Here is a 14,842-nt window from a genome sequence, read left to right as displayed (position 1 = left end):
ACGCGCCTTATTACGGGTTATTACCCCGTTTTCGTCCAACTTGTTCCTAAACACCCATCGGGTGCCGATTACTCGATGATCTCGTGGAGGAGGGACGAGGTCCCAAACCTCATTTCTGGTGAACTGATTAAGTTCCTTCTGCATTGATAAAAACCAGTGTTCATCGAGTAGGGCTTCTTTAGGGTTTTTAGGTTCCATCTGCGAAACGAAAGCGAAGTGATAACAGAAGTTACTTAGCTTAGATCGAGTTGTTACACCCTTTGAGATATCTCCGAGAATGTTGTCAATTGGATGGTCTTTGGAAGACTTCCAAGCTTGAGGGAGATCATCGTTTGAAGGCGGATGAACTACCTCGGTTTCCTCATGGTGTACATCTTTGTCCTCCTCAATTTTGACTATGTCGGGTTGATCAATCCCCGGCTCGCCACCTTTGAGTATGTCTTCAGTAGATGTACCTGCACCATGTAAAACACTACCCTTTCCGACATTTCTCGGATTGGATTCATCAAAAGTGACATGTACAGACTCTTCTACAGTAAGTAATCGCTTGTTGTATATTCTATATGCTTTGCTAGATTGAGAGTATCCGAGGAAGATACCTTCGTCGGCCTTGGAATCGAATTTCCCTAAGTTTTCCTTTCCATTGTTCAATACAAAACATTTGCAACCAAAGACATGTAAGTGAGAAACATTTGGCTTTCGCCCTTTTAAAAGTTCATACGGTGTTTTGTTTAGAATGGGGCGAATGAGCACCCTATTCAAAACGTAACAAGCCGTACTAATGGCGTCAGCCCAAAAATATTTTGGTAAGCCACTTTCATTGATCATTGTTCTTCCCATTCTTCCAAAATTCGATTTTTACGCTCCACCACCCCATTTTGTTGAGGAGTACGTGGAGCGGAGAAGTTATGATCAATACCATGGTTACCACAATATTCTTCAAATAAGTGATTTTCAAATTCACCTCCATGATCGCTTCTAATTGCAACAATGTTTGTATTTAGTTTATTTTGGGAAAGCTTAGCAAATCGTTCAAAGGCGGCGAATGTGTCACTCTTACTTACTAAGAAAATAGTCCAACAAAATCGAGAAAAGTCGTCCACTATTACGAAACCGTAATAGTTTCCTCCTAGACTTTTAATCCTAGATGGCCCAAATAAATCCATATGGAGAAGCTCGAGAGGTCTCGTTGTTGAAACGATATTTTTGGATTTAAATGAGATCCTCGTTTGCTTCCCCTTTTGACAAGCATCACAGAGGTGATCCTTGGTGAACTTAATTTTGGGGAGACCTAGGACTAGATCTTTTGAGACTACTTTGTTGAGTAAGTCAAAGTTAACATGTGCTAAACGCCTATGCCATAACCATGAATCTTCACTCATTGTTACGAGGCATTTGTCACTTGTTAACGATACTTCATTTAAGTCAAGCATATAGACATTGTTCACACGAAGACCATTAAACATACTCTTCTTATCATCATTATGTACAATTTTGCAACAATCTTTGAAAACGATACATTGTATCCTTTGTCACATAATTGACTGATGCTAAGTAGATTGTGTTTAAGACCTTCGACAAGCAAAACATCAGAAATAGTAGTAGAGGAGGGATTACCTACACTACCTTTACCAAGTATTGCTCCACGGTTGTTATCACCATAAGTTACATATCCCTTCTTCTTAGCCACAAAGTCAATGAAGAGAGATATGCCACCTGACATGTGCCTTGAGCATCCACTGTCGAGAAACCATCTTCTCTCGGTAGTCTCGAGGCATTGTACCTGTGACAAGATAATTAACAAGAGAAGGTACCCAATTGCTTATTGGGTCCTGAGTGGTGAGGAACGAAATGGTTGCATTTGGGCATCCATTGATAAATGCCTTTAGGAACTAAAAACCTCCTAAATCTACATTTAGCAATGGAATGACCTTTCTTGCAACAATAGAGACAAGAGAGAGCTACATTTGGATTGCTTTTGCTATCTTCATCTTTTATAACATATTTATATTTTTGATATGGATTAACCATACTTTTTCGAAAATTAGATTTGTTGATAGCAAAAGTAATCTTGGGCTCAAGAGCCTTGTCAAGTTTGGCTTTTAGGTTTCTTACTTCACCTTGCCAAATGTAACAAGTATCACACCCAAGTTCATCATTCTACTTTTAAGGTCCTCATAACTTGTTTTTGTGCTTTCCACTATAGAAGCTTTAAGAGCCTCAAGTTTCCGTTCGGATTCTTGAATTTTATGTTCCAAATGAGAAAAAAATTTCTTATTTGAGGCAAGCCTTTTAAAGGCTTCTTTTGCTTCATAGTGTAAAGTATCAAAAGCAATTTGCAATTCATTATGAGACATACTAGAGGATTTTTCATATTTAGCATGTCGTACCTGTTTCTTTTTGTTCTTTTGATGAGCAGAAAGGCATAGATTTGCATTTTCATCTTCATCACTAGAGCTTTCATCATCAGAGGAGTCGCTATCGCTTTCCCAAGCGATGTATGCTCTCCTTGGCTTTGATGGTTTCTTGTGTGGTTTGTATGAGTCTTTTTCTTTTGTCTTTTTGTTCATCGGACAGTCCGGTTTGTAGTGACCCGGCTTTCCACACTTATAGCACGACCCTCTAGTTGTTTTTCCTTTTGAGTCATCATTTTTGGAGAACCTAGATTGCTTCCGGAAGTTTACCAAGTTCTTCTCGGAATGTTGGATGCCGTTCTTTCTCACGTAACGGTTGTAGCATTTGACGAACAGCCCCATATCTTCACTCTTGTCCTCTTCTTCTTCGTCACTCGATGAATAATCACTTTGCTCTTTTGCTTGAGACTTTGAGGAGGAAGTCTTTAGAGCTATTGATTTCTTTTCACTCACATTTGCTTTGTCTTTCTTGTCTTTCTTTTCGTGTTGTTCCAGGCTTAAGAGAACTTGTTCGTGCTCTTGTAGTTTACCGAACAATGTTGTCAAGTCCAATGTGGTAAGATCATTTGCCTCTTTTATGGCGGTCACTTTCGGCTGCCATTCCCTGTTAAGACATCTTAAGATCTTATTAGTAGCAATATCATTGGAAACAGGCCTACCAAGTGAATGTAATCGATTGATGAGATGAGTGAATCTCTTTTGCATGTCGGCAATGGTTTTCCCTTGCTCCATGAAAAAGAGATCAAACTCTTGTGTTAGTGTATTGATTCTAGCCAATTTAACATCATTTGTCCCCTCATGGGCAATTTGTAGTGAATCCCACATGGCCTTAGCAGTAGGACAATGGGATACACGATAATATTCATCTACGCCTAATGAGGAGATTAGGATATTTTTGGCTTTCCAATCATAATTGTATTTCTTTTCATCATCATCGGTCCATTGTGCTTCGGGCTTAGGCACAACTTCGTTGTTCTCATTGGTCATGGTTATTTGAATTGGACCATTGAGAATAACATTCCATATTTTTCTATCTATGGAATTTATGTGCACCCGCATACAGTCTTTCCAATAACTATAATTTTCACCATTGAAAACGGGAGCTCTATTGTAAGCCTCTTTAGGTTCGTTAGCCATTTTCTATCAACGTTGTATTTTGAAGCACGGAGTGAACCGGAGCTCCTGATACCACTTGTTAGACTATGGCACGGATCTAGAAGGGGGGGTTGAATAGATCCCAATTAAAAACTTGAGTCGGCGCCACCAATTTAAAAGAAAATTGGTTTTAAAAATTGTTTTAAGTGCGGAAGCAGCCGAGGAAAATTTTAGTCTAAAACGAACCGTTATTGGAAAACCGGATATGCGTTAAGCTGATGGAGTAGAGATAAAATGAAATACAAATTACTACACTATTTGCACACTCAATTGATATATTTCACTAACTAGCAAGCCTAGTTCCAATGATCCAAAATACCAGATAAAACTGAATGTAAACTTAAGACAACTTTGGCTTATGCAAATTCACAAACACTTGGTGTGCATACACTCCAAGAAATATTTGAGTTGAGTAAGTAATTCAAATTTATCTAGTACAATACACTATTGTACTTTGTATTCAAACAACAGTTTTAATCTCTTACTCAACTTATATCAACGTTTGGTAAAATTGCTTAAACTAAAATCACTTAATTTTTAAGCTGAAAAACAGATTATGCAGAAAATTAAAGAAGACAGAGATTTGATGAGGCAGTTCCCCCGCCGTCCTCGCTTCGGGGTACGTCTGCCCTCAATTCTAAAAATAGAATTGAGATGATTAATTAGATATCACCTGTGAAATTTAATCGTTTATACAAGGATTGCAAAGCACGTAAACAACAGAACTTCCAATGTGTTGAATGATGCTTCCTATCCTTGCTCCTTGATTCAAGATGAATCAAGACCTTCGATCGTTGATGCTAGACCTCCGATTCCAGCCCCTTTGTTGAAGAATCTTCCGTTCTTCAAACCCTCGGCCCGACTGATCTCAAACGCAACGAGTCGAACCCAAATCCTTCACTTCAATGTCACCGAATCCGCTACTAGACTGTTGAAGACTTCCTCTTCTCAATCACCTTCGCTCGGCTGAATATTGATGAAGCGATTCGTCCAAAAACCCCCAAACACAAACCCGTATTGGAGGACAAAACCCTAATGGTTTTATTCAAGAAAGAACCTGCCACAAGCTTCAACCCGAACTGGATTCTTCGATCACAGCTTCGAACCTTATCACCTTTGCTCGATCACGAACCACATCAAAAGTAATTGTTTGCAGATGATGAGTTGTGAAATGTTGAAGATGAAGATGATGAGTCTTGGGCACCTTTTTCACTCTTTCTTGTTTCCTTGAACACTTGAACTCAATTAGCAAATGTTGGTTAATAAAAGTGTTTTTAACTTCTATATATAGTAACAGACAAAACCAATTAAAAATAACAGAATTTCAAACATTGGAAATAACTCAGAAAACTGAGTTTACGCACGAGCGGTCGACCATAGGTCGGCGTGCGCTGACCCGTGAGTGATGCGCCGACCTCTATGGTCGACCCAAGGTTCTATGCGCTGACCCAGGGTTACTTCATTTAGCCATGCGCTGACTTCTGGTCGACGCAAGGAGTTTTTGCGCTGACCCGTGAGTTATGCGCCGACCCTTATGGTCGACGCAAAGGAACATGCGCTGACCAATCTCAGTTCTGTTGAGCTTTGCGCTGACCAGTGAGCTTTGAGCTGACCCCTATGGTCGACTCAAGGCTTTCACATCTGCATAAAACTGTGTTTTGTGATTTTCATGCATTTCGTCATGATTACACTTTGTCCACATATGTTTTTGATCATTATAATAGATTTAGACAAACGTAGAAAAGGATATGGTGGATGATGTGTTTCATTTGTTTGTAGACGTGCATGATGGTCTTTTGTCATCATCGAAACTTGCGATCGTATGTTGTCTGACTCTTTGTCTTTACAAGTCTTAGATTCAATTAAGATATTTTTTCCCTTGCTGGATATCTTAATTCTATCATATAAGATGCTGTTTCGACTCGATACAAAGAATCTCACTTTTACTGTTAGAGATGCTGCTTCATCAATATGAAGAGTCTCATTTCAGGTTTTTTTAGAGATACTGCTCTAATATCCTCGGAGAGTCTTAGATTCAATTAATATATTTTTTCCCTTGCTGGAACACCTTAATTCTATCATATAAGATGATGTTTCGACTCGATACAGAGAATCTCACTTTTACTGTTTGAGATGCTGCTTCATCAATATGAAGAGTCTCATTTCAGATTTTTAAAGATACTGCTCTAATATCCTCGGAGAGTCTTAGATTCAATTAAGATATTTTTTCCCTTGCTGGAACACCTTAATTCTATCATATAAGATGTTGTTTCGACTCGATATAGAGAATCTCACTTTTACTGTTTGAGATGCTTCTTCATCAATATGAAGAGTCTCATTTCAGGTTTTTTTAGAGATACTGCTCTAATATCCTCGGAGAGTCTTAGATTCAATTAAGATATTGTTTCCCTTGCTAGAACACCTTAATTCTATCATATAAGATGCTGTTTCGACTCGATACAGAGAATCTCACTTTTACTGTTTGAGATGCTGCTTCATCAATATGAAGAGTCTCATTTCAGGTTTTTCTAGAGATACTGCTCTAATATCCTTGGAGAGTCTTAGATTCAATTAAGATATTTTTTCCTTGCTGGAATATCTTAATTCTATCATATAAGATGCTGTTTCGACTCGATACAGAGAATCTCACTTTTACTGTTTGAGATGCTGCTTCATCAATATGAAGAGTCTCATTTCAGGTTTTTCTAGAGATACTGCTCTAATATCCTTGGAGAGTCTTAGATTCAATTAAGATATTTTTCCCTTGCTGGAATATCTTAATTCTATCATATAAGATGCTGTTTCGACTCGATACAGAGAATCTCACTTTTACAGTTTGAGATACTGCTTCATCAATATGAAGAGTCTCATTTCAGATTTTTTTAAGAGATACTGCTTTAATATCCTCAAAGAGTCTTAGATTCAATTAAGGTATTTTTCTCTTGCTGGAATATCTTAATTCTATCATATAAGATACTGTTTCGACTCAATATAGAGAATCTCACTTTTACTGTTTGAGATGCTGCTTCATCAATATGAAGAATCTCATTTCATATTTTTTTAGAGATACTGCTCTAATATCCTCGGAGAGCCTTAGATTCAATTAAAGTATTTTTCCCTTGCTGGAATATCTTAATTCTATCAGATAAGATGTTGCTTCGACTCGATACAGAGAATCTCATTTTTACTGTTGAGATGTTGCTTCGTCAATATGAAGAGTCTCATGCCATTACTTTTTATATATACTGCTCTAGCATCCTGGAAAAGTCTTGAGATTTAGCTAGGGATGTCACTCCATTACTAACATATCTCGACTGTGATGTCCAAGATATTGTTCTGACGACTCCCAAAAAGTCTTGGCTATTCCGTTTTACTTTAGGATAATGTCTTTTACTATTTCTCACTGCATTTTCTTCCTGTATTTTCTTCCTTGCATTTCCTAGGACAAAATTTGGGTCTTTTTGTATTTAATTATCTCCCACCGGGAATGCACGAAGACTGCTTGATAACACTGAAATTTACCGTATTTTCGACTCTGATTTCACATGCATTCTAGTTGCTTTATTATCATTTTGTTGTGTTATTGCTATGTTTTTCTTTGTTTTCAGGTTTTTACTTTAATCGGAGCCCCGATCGAGAAAAGGAGCGAAAAAGAGCCAAAACCCCTAAAATTCAACATTTTGTACTTGTGGCCTACCCCATGGCTGGCGCCATAGACCTTGCCATGACATGTCCAAGCTCAACTTCCCTTAACTTCCACGTTCCCCACTACTTCCACTAAGGCGCCTCATTTTGTGCTTGTGGCGGGCGCCCTTGTCATTTCTATCTTTTTACTTGCTTATAAATAGAAACTCGAAATCACTTTTACAATCATCCAAACTTAGAGCAGAGGCAAACTCAGAGCAACTTTGTTTCACTTAGGCATATATTCAGTATTATAAAGTGGTAATCGCTTCGCATTGGAGTGTTACCACAATTGTGTAATCGAGTCTGTGATAGAGTCTGTAATCGAGTTTGGAGCACTTTGGAAGGAAGTTAATCCTGCCGCCATTTTCATTTCCGCTTTGCAATTTATTCAACCCTCCGATTGGAGCAGGTTTTATTACATGTCTTTATCTTATTTATTTTCCCGCACTCGCTTTACTTTATTTATATCCCGCACTCGCTTTACTTTATTTATTTCTCGCACTCGCTTTACTTTTATTTACTTTCTCGCACTCGCTTTAAATTATTTATTTCCTCGCACTCGCTTTAAATTATTTATTTCCTCGCACTCGCTTTAAATTATTTATTTCTCGTACTCACACTACTTTTACTTACTTTCCGCATTCGCACTACTTTTATTTACTTTAATGCACTTTTACTTTACCATGTCTAACTAAATCTATAAGGTTAGAATGTAAGGATCGTAATTGAACCGATAATCCGTACAATTGTTCGTAGAAGCACTTAAGGGCTATTTTAACTTTCAAATTAAGTTTTCCCGCACTTCAATTCCGTTGGGTAAGATCGAAAGCCGTCCAACGTCTTTTTAAACTTAATTGCTTTTAACTATTTCAAAAACAGCGAAAGCGCTTTGTTTAGTTCATTAGGAGATTTTAACATTAAGAAGAAAAGAGATTTTAAAACTATTTTCGGACGCGTTTATAAGTTTAGAGTCTGGTTCGTGAGAACCTCTTTTGGTTAAGAAATCCAAGTTATAATACTTTTCAACTTAGTCAAGATACTATATTTCTTAAAAATAGGTTTACTACTCTAACGCAATGCGCGCCTTTTTACAAGTGACAATAAGAGGGTTTGATTAGGGAGTACAACTCGGTTCTGAATACGCGAAAGCGACAGTTCCTGTTAAATTAGTTCTTTTCAGAGTAGGAAACATTGCCCATAAGTAGCTCTACTAGCAAGTACTTGGATTATTAATTGATTACGTGAATTACATTCGACCCTGTCTTTATTAATTAATCTTTATTCAACACTTTACTTTTCATTGCACACTCCAAAAACACTTATTTTGATTGCCTTTGATAAACACCATAACGACAGATAACGATAGATTGACACTTGGTCTCTGTGGATTCGATAACCTTTTATATTACTCTGACGCGTTCGTATACTTGCGAAACAAACGCATCAAGTTTTTGGCGCCGTTGTCGGGGACCAATTTCGTCAAATTTCATTTTCTTGTTGTTATATCGTTTAGACTTAGGCTATTTCCCGCCGGTCAATGCGAAGAACTCGCAGCACCGGAAGTTTAAGCTTAGTATACCCTCTGGCGGAATCTGAACGTTACGCTCGCGCACGTTTATTCTTTCATAGAATTAAGAGAGCTATGGCCGAAGATCAAAACCAAAGACCTCTTAAAGATTTCGCTCAACCATCTAATGAAGATCCTAGTTCTAGTATAGTAAACCCAACCATCCCAGCTAATAATTTTGAACTTAAACCATCCCTGTTGCAACTAGTGCAACAGAGACAATTCGCAGGTCTCGCTACTGAAAACCCAAACCAACATTTAAAAATATTTCTTCAATTAGCAGACACTTTTAAAACCAATGGAGCTTCTCCTGAGGCAATTCGTTTAAGATTATTTCCTTTTTCCCTCAGAGATAAAGCCCTATCATGGTTAGATTTCCTTCCACCCAATTCCATTACGACTTGGGATAACCTTAGAAGAGTATTTCTTGCTAGATATTTTCCCCGAGTAAAACCGCCGTTCTTCGAAACCATATAACTAGATTTACCCAAAACCAAGAAGAATCGCTGTTCGAAGCTTCAGAGAGATATAAAGAGTTGTTACGAGCATGCCCACATCATGGTTTAGAAAATTGGTTAATCATTCAAACCTTCTATAATGGACTTCACTATAACACAAAGATGACCATCGACGCTGCCGCAGGCGGTGCTCTGATGAACAAACCTTATCCTGAAGCTAGTGCCCTCATCGAAGATATGGCTCAAAACCATCAATCATGGGGAGTCGAACGAGAGACAGTTGAGAAGAAGGAAGCCTAAGGAGGAGTGCATGAACTAAGCTCTATAGACATGATGCAAGCTAAAATGGACGCATTAGCCCTCAAAGTCGAGCATATGTGCATAAACCCGAATACTGTAGCCGCAGTTTCGTTGGATTGTGAGATATGTGGAACCAAAGGACACCAATCCGCAGAATGCAATCTATTAAACGAAACCCACTCTGAGCAAGTGAACTACACCCAAGGGAACCCATACTCGAATACCTATAACCCTGGATGGAGGCATCATCCGAACTTCTCCTATAAAAACAATAACCCAATCCAAAATAATGCACCTCCGAGACCTAGTTATCAATCCCCTAAATCAAAGCAACCTATGCAACCTGTACCACCAAAACCGAGCCTTGAGAAAATTATGGAAAATTTTATCACCGCTCAAACCCAACAAAACAAGGAGTTCATGAACCAAAACATTCATGTTAACGAATTGATTACTCAATTAGGAACCAAGGTTGACCAAATAGTTACTCATACCAAGATGCTTGAAACCTAGATCTCTCAGGTAGCTTTAAACCAAGCCCTTCAGACTACACCTGGAGGACAATTCCCTGGACAACCTCAACAAAATCCAAGAGGACAAGCCAATGCCATTACCCTACGAAGTGGGAACGCTTATGATGAGCCACCAAACCCTAGATTGAGTGAACCCGAAACTTCTAAGGAATGTACCAAGCCCCCGGTCGAAGTAAAAGAACCAGAGGAATCTGAAAACCAGGAAGGTCGAGAAAAAGGAGAAGAACCTAAAGATAAAACTTACGTACCACCCCCGCCATATAAACCACCTATACCATATCCGCAAAGACTCAAACAAACCCAGATCAATAAATAGTATCAAAAATTTATTAAAGTTATAGAAAAACTTCATGTAGAAATCCCTTTCACAGAAGCCATCACCCAAATACCTTCTTATGCAAAGTTTCTCAAAGACATCCTTACCAACAAACGTAGACTTGACGATCCGAAGCCTTTGGAATGTAATGCTATTTCCGAGGACAAATTAGTGAAGAAAGATAAAGACCCTGGAAATTTTTCCATTCCTTGCCTTCTGGGTAATCATGTCATCGAAAAAGCTTTTTTAGACTTAGGAGCTAGTGTGAGCCTAATGCCTTTAGCAGTTTGTGAGAGGTTAAACTTAGGAGAATTACAACCCACTAAGATGTCACTTCAGTTAGCCGATAGATCTGTTAAATATCCGATAGGCATTTTAGAAGATGTTCCTGTTAGGATAGGTCAGTTATTTATCCCTACTGATTTTGTTGTCATGGACATCAAAGAGGACAATGATATACCAATCCTTCTAGGTAGACCATTCTTATCGACTGCAGGAGCCATAATAGATGTCAAGAAAGGAAAGTTGATATTTGAGGTAGGTGACGAGAAAATAGAATTTATACTTTCGAAATTTCTTATGGCACCTGTGATGAGAGACTCGTGTTATGCCTTAGATATCATTGATGAATGTGTTAGAGAATTAGAACAAAAAGAAATTATAAAAACAATTAAGTTACCATCAACTCTCATAAGGGAAGATGATGACTTTAAGAAACTCTACATCGATGATAACCTTTACGAATGTTTATCCCTTACTCTAGATCCTATGTCATGCCCTAAGAAACCAACCTTAGAACTTAAGGAACTGCCTAAGAACCTGAGATATGAGTTCCTCGATGAAAAGATGAACCGTCCAGTTATAGTCAGTGCTACCTTGAGCCAAAAGGAAACGAACCAACTTTTAGACGTTTTACGAAGATATCCCTCAGCCTTAGGATACAATATCTCTGACCTGAAAGGTATAAGCCCATCCGTATGCATGCATCAGATTTCGCTCGAAAAAGATTCAAAACCCTCTAGGGAACATCAGAGAAGAATAAACCCTATAATGAGTGATGTTGTTAAAAAGGAAGTTCTTAAGTTACTTGAGGCAGGAATCATCTATCAAATCTCGGATAGTAAGTGGGTGAGCCCTGTGCATATAGTACCTACAAAGGGAGGCATCACAGTCGTGTAAAACGATAAAGGCGAACATGTAGCAAAATGTTTAGAAGGAGGATGACGGATGTGTATAGATTATAGAAAATTAAATAAAGAAACTAGGAAGGATCATTTCCCTTTACCATTTATAGACCAAATGTTGGAGCGTCTAGCCAGACACTCTTACTTCTGCTATCTAGATGGATACTCTGGATTCTTCCAAATACCTATCCACCCCGAAGATTAAGAAAAAACTACCTTTACATGCCCTTATGGAACTTTTGCCTACAGACGAATGTCGTTCGGCCTCTGTAATGCCCCAGCTATTTTCCAATGTTGCATGATGTCAATCTTTGCAGATTACCTAGATGGTATCATGGAAGTGTTTATGGATGATTTCTCGGTTTGCGGATTTGATTTCCACAATTATCTTGCTAACCTTGATAAAATCCTGGAGAGATGCGTGGAGGTGAACCTCGTGCTAAACTGGGAAAAATGTCATTTCATGGTGACCGAAGGAATAGTTTTAGGACATATAGTTTCCGAAAAAGATATAGAGGTAGATAAAGCTAAAATAGAAGTTATAGAAAACCTAAAACCCCCAAAAACCATCAGAGAAGTCCGAAGCTTTCTTGGACACGCTGGATTCTACCGGCGTTTTATTAAGGACTTATCCAAAATAACCAAACCTTTAACTGGACTTTTAATGAAAGATGCTGAATTCATTTTCGATGAAAAATGTAATAACGCATTTAATCTTTTAAAGCAAGCATTAGTATCTGCACCCATTATGAAACCATTTGATTGGTCAGAACCTTTTGAGATGATGTGCGATGCTAGTGATTATGCAGGTTGAGCCGTTCTAGGACAAAGGAAAGATAAAAAATTACATGCCATTTATTATGCCAGTAGAACCCTAGATGCTGCCCAACTTAACTATGCAACAACTAAAAAAGAATTACTCGTTGTAGTTTTCGCTATAGACAAATTTAGATCTTATCTAGTAGGAGTAAAAATTATAGTTTACACCGATCATGCTGCCATTCGTTACCTATTAAGTAAAAAAGATGCCAAGCCCAGGTTACTCCGATGGATTCTATTACTACAAGAGTTTGATTTAGACATAAGAGATAAAAAAGGCACTGAAAATGTAGTAGCCGATCACCTTTCTAGGTGAGAACATCTAAAACCAGAACTAGTACCCATAAATGATGATTTTGCCTATGATAGACTGATCGCTAGAGTAGAAACCATTGAAGATAATAACCTAGATCCTTATGAGCACCCTCAAAATTCCTTAGCAATAAGTAACGTGCCCTGGTATGCAGATTTCGTTAATTACCTAGTTGCTGATATAGTACCCCCTGATCTTGACTACCACCACAAGAAGAAATTCTTCCACGATGTGAGAAACTTCTATTCGGACGAACCGCTCCTTTTCAAAAGGGGTAAAGATGGCATTTTTCGCCGTTGCGTTCCAGAAGAAGAGGTAAATAATATTATCGAGCATTGTCATTCTGCACCTTATGGTGGACATGCGAGCACCTCTAAGACATACGCCAAGATTCTTCAAGCTGGCCTATTCTGGCCTACCATGTGGCGTGATGTCTATGCGTGCATTGTCAAATGTGATAGATGCCAACGCACTGGAAACATTTCAAGACGTGATGAAATGCCTCTAAGAAACATCCAGGAAGTAGAACTCTTTGACGTATGGGGTATAGATTTCATGGGACCTTTTCCACCATCCTTAGGAAACAGGTATATCTTAGTAGTTGTAGACTATGTGTCTAAGTGGATTGAAGCTATAGCTGCACCCACAAACGACACTAGGGTAGTAATCAAACTATTTAAAAACTATATATTCCCTAGATTTGGAACACCACGTTTAGTCATAAGCGATGGAGGATCACACTTTATATCGAGAATATTTGACAAACTTTTAAGAAAATATGGAGTTAGGCATAGAGTAGCAACACCATACCACCCACAGACTAGTGGCCAAGTAGAAGTATCTAATAGGGAGATAAAACAAATCCTAGAGAAAACTGTTTCTATTTCTAGGAGAGACTGGTCTCAGAAGCTTCAAGAAGCATTATGGGCCTATAGAACCGCTTTCAAAACCCCTATAGAAACTACTCCTTATCAACTAGTTTATGGAAAATCCTGTCACTTACCGTTCGAATTAGAGCATAAGGCCTATTGGGCCATTAAAACTTTGAATTTAGACTACCTAGCCGCTGGAGAAAAGCGTACCCTAGACATTCATAAATTAGAAGAACTTAGGCAATCTGCCTACGAGAATGCAAAAATATACAAAGAGAGGACAAAAGTCTATCACGACAAAAGAATAATAAAGGAAAATTTCAATATAGGCGACCCTGTTCTCCTTTTTAACTCTAGGTTACGACTCTTCCCTGGAAAGCTACGTTCAAGATGGACTGGTCCTTTCGAAGTATCCAAGATTCTGAGATCCGGAGCCGTAGAAATCAAGAACGATACCTGTAGTCCATTCATTGTAAATGGACAAAGACTGAAGCTCTACGAAGGAGGAGACATTCCAGCATACTACTCAAGCCACACTCTGATTGATCCACTAATTCCTACTACTACAGGTGTATAAATTCTAATCGTCAAGCTATTGACGTTAAACAAGCGCTGCATGGGAGGCAACCCATGGTTTTTCTTTCATTTTACTTTTTCGCATTTATTTAATTTTAATTTTATTTTTTATTTTATTTTATCATATTTTGCATTGAGACTAAAATTTGAATGGTTTGCACTTTCAGGATCACTTTCTTAACTTTTACAGGATGCAGGATTTCGATGACATGCACGTGGCCTATAGAGATAATGCTCAGAGGCAGCGCTACATTGCTCTGTATCAGCGCCCTATGGCACCCACAAATTATCCTGATCAACACTGTATGGAGGCACTGGGTATCGAGCCGAGTATCCGATTCCTTAACCACCAGCTTCACTGGGACGAGTTTGCTGATGACTTGAGTAACACCTACAGGAACCTGACTTTGGAGTTCCTGAGTTCATTCGACTATGATCCATACTCTGGACCAGATGGGTATGCTGCTTTCAGGCTTTTCGGAGTTGAGTACTCCTTCAGCCAGAAAGAGTTCGGCGACTTATTGGGTTTCCAGACCACTCTTGATGTTATCCCGGAGACACCTATGGGATATTTCCTAGGTAAGGAGGTTGAGAAGTTTTGGAGTGATATATCAGGTGGCGGAAGCCAGGATCCATCTATGCAGCTGT

The 14,842-nt window shown here is 38.6% G+C and overlaps 1 non-coding gene across 1 annotated transcript; it reads right to left on the bottom strand.

The window, feature by feature from the left end:
- Window positions 1-9,281: 9,281 nt before the first annotated feature.
- LOC127099319 (small nucleolar RNA R71) lies at window positions 9,282-9,388 on the bottom strand. The gene has a single exon (XR_007793836.1). It is a non-coding gene; the product is annotated as a small nucleolar RNA R71 (small nucleolar RNA).
- Window positions 9,389-14,842: the final 5,454 nt, after the last annotated feature.

This window comes from Lathyrus oleraceus, chromosome 6, assembly GCF_024323335.1.
Source record: "Lathyrus oleraceus cultivar Zhongwan6 chromosome 6, CAAS_Psat_ZW6_1.0, whole genome shotgun sequence".
Taxonomy (NCBI): domain Eukaryota; kingdom Viridiplantae; phylum Streptophyta; class Magnoliopsida; order Fabales; family Fabaceae; genus Lathyrus; species Lathyrus oleraceus.
Note: the sequence above shows the minus strand (reverse complement) of the source record. Positions and strands in the feature narration are given on the sequence as shown.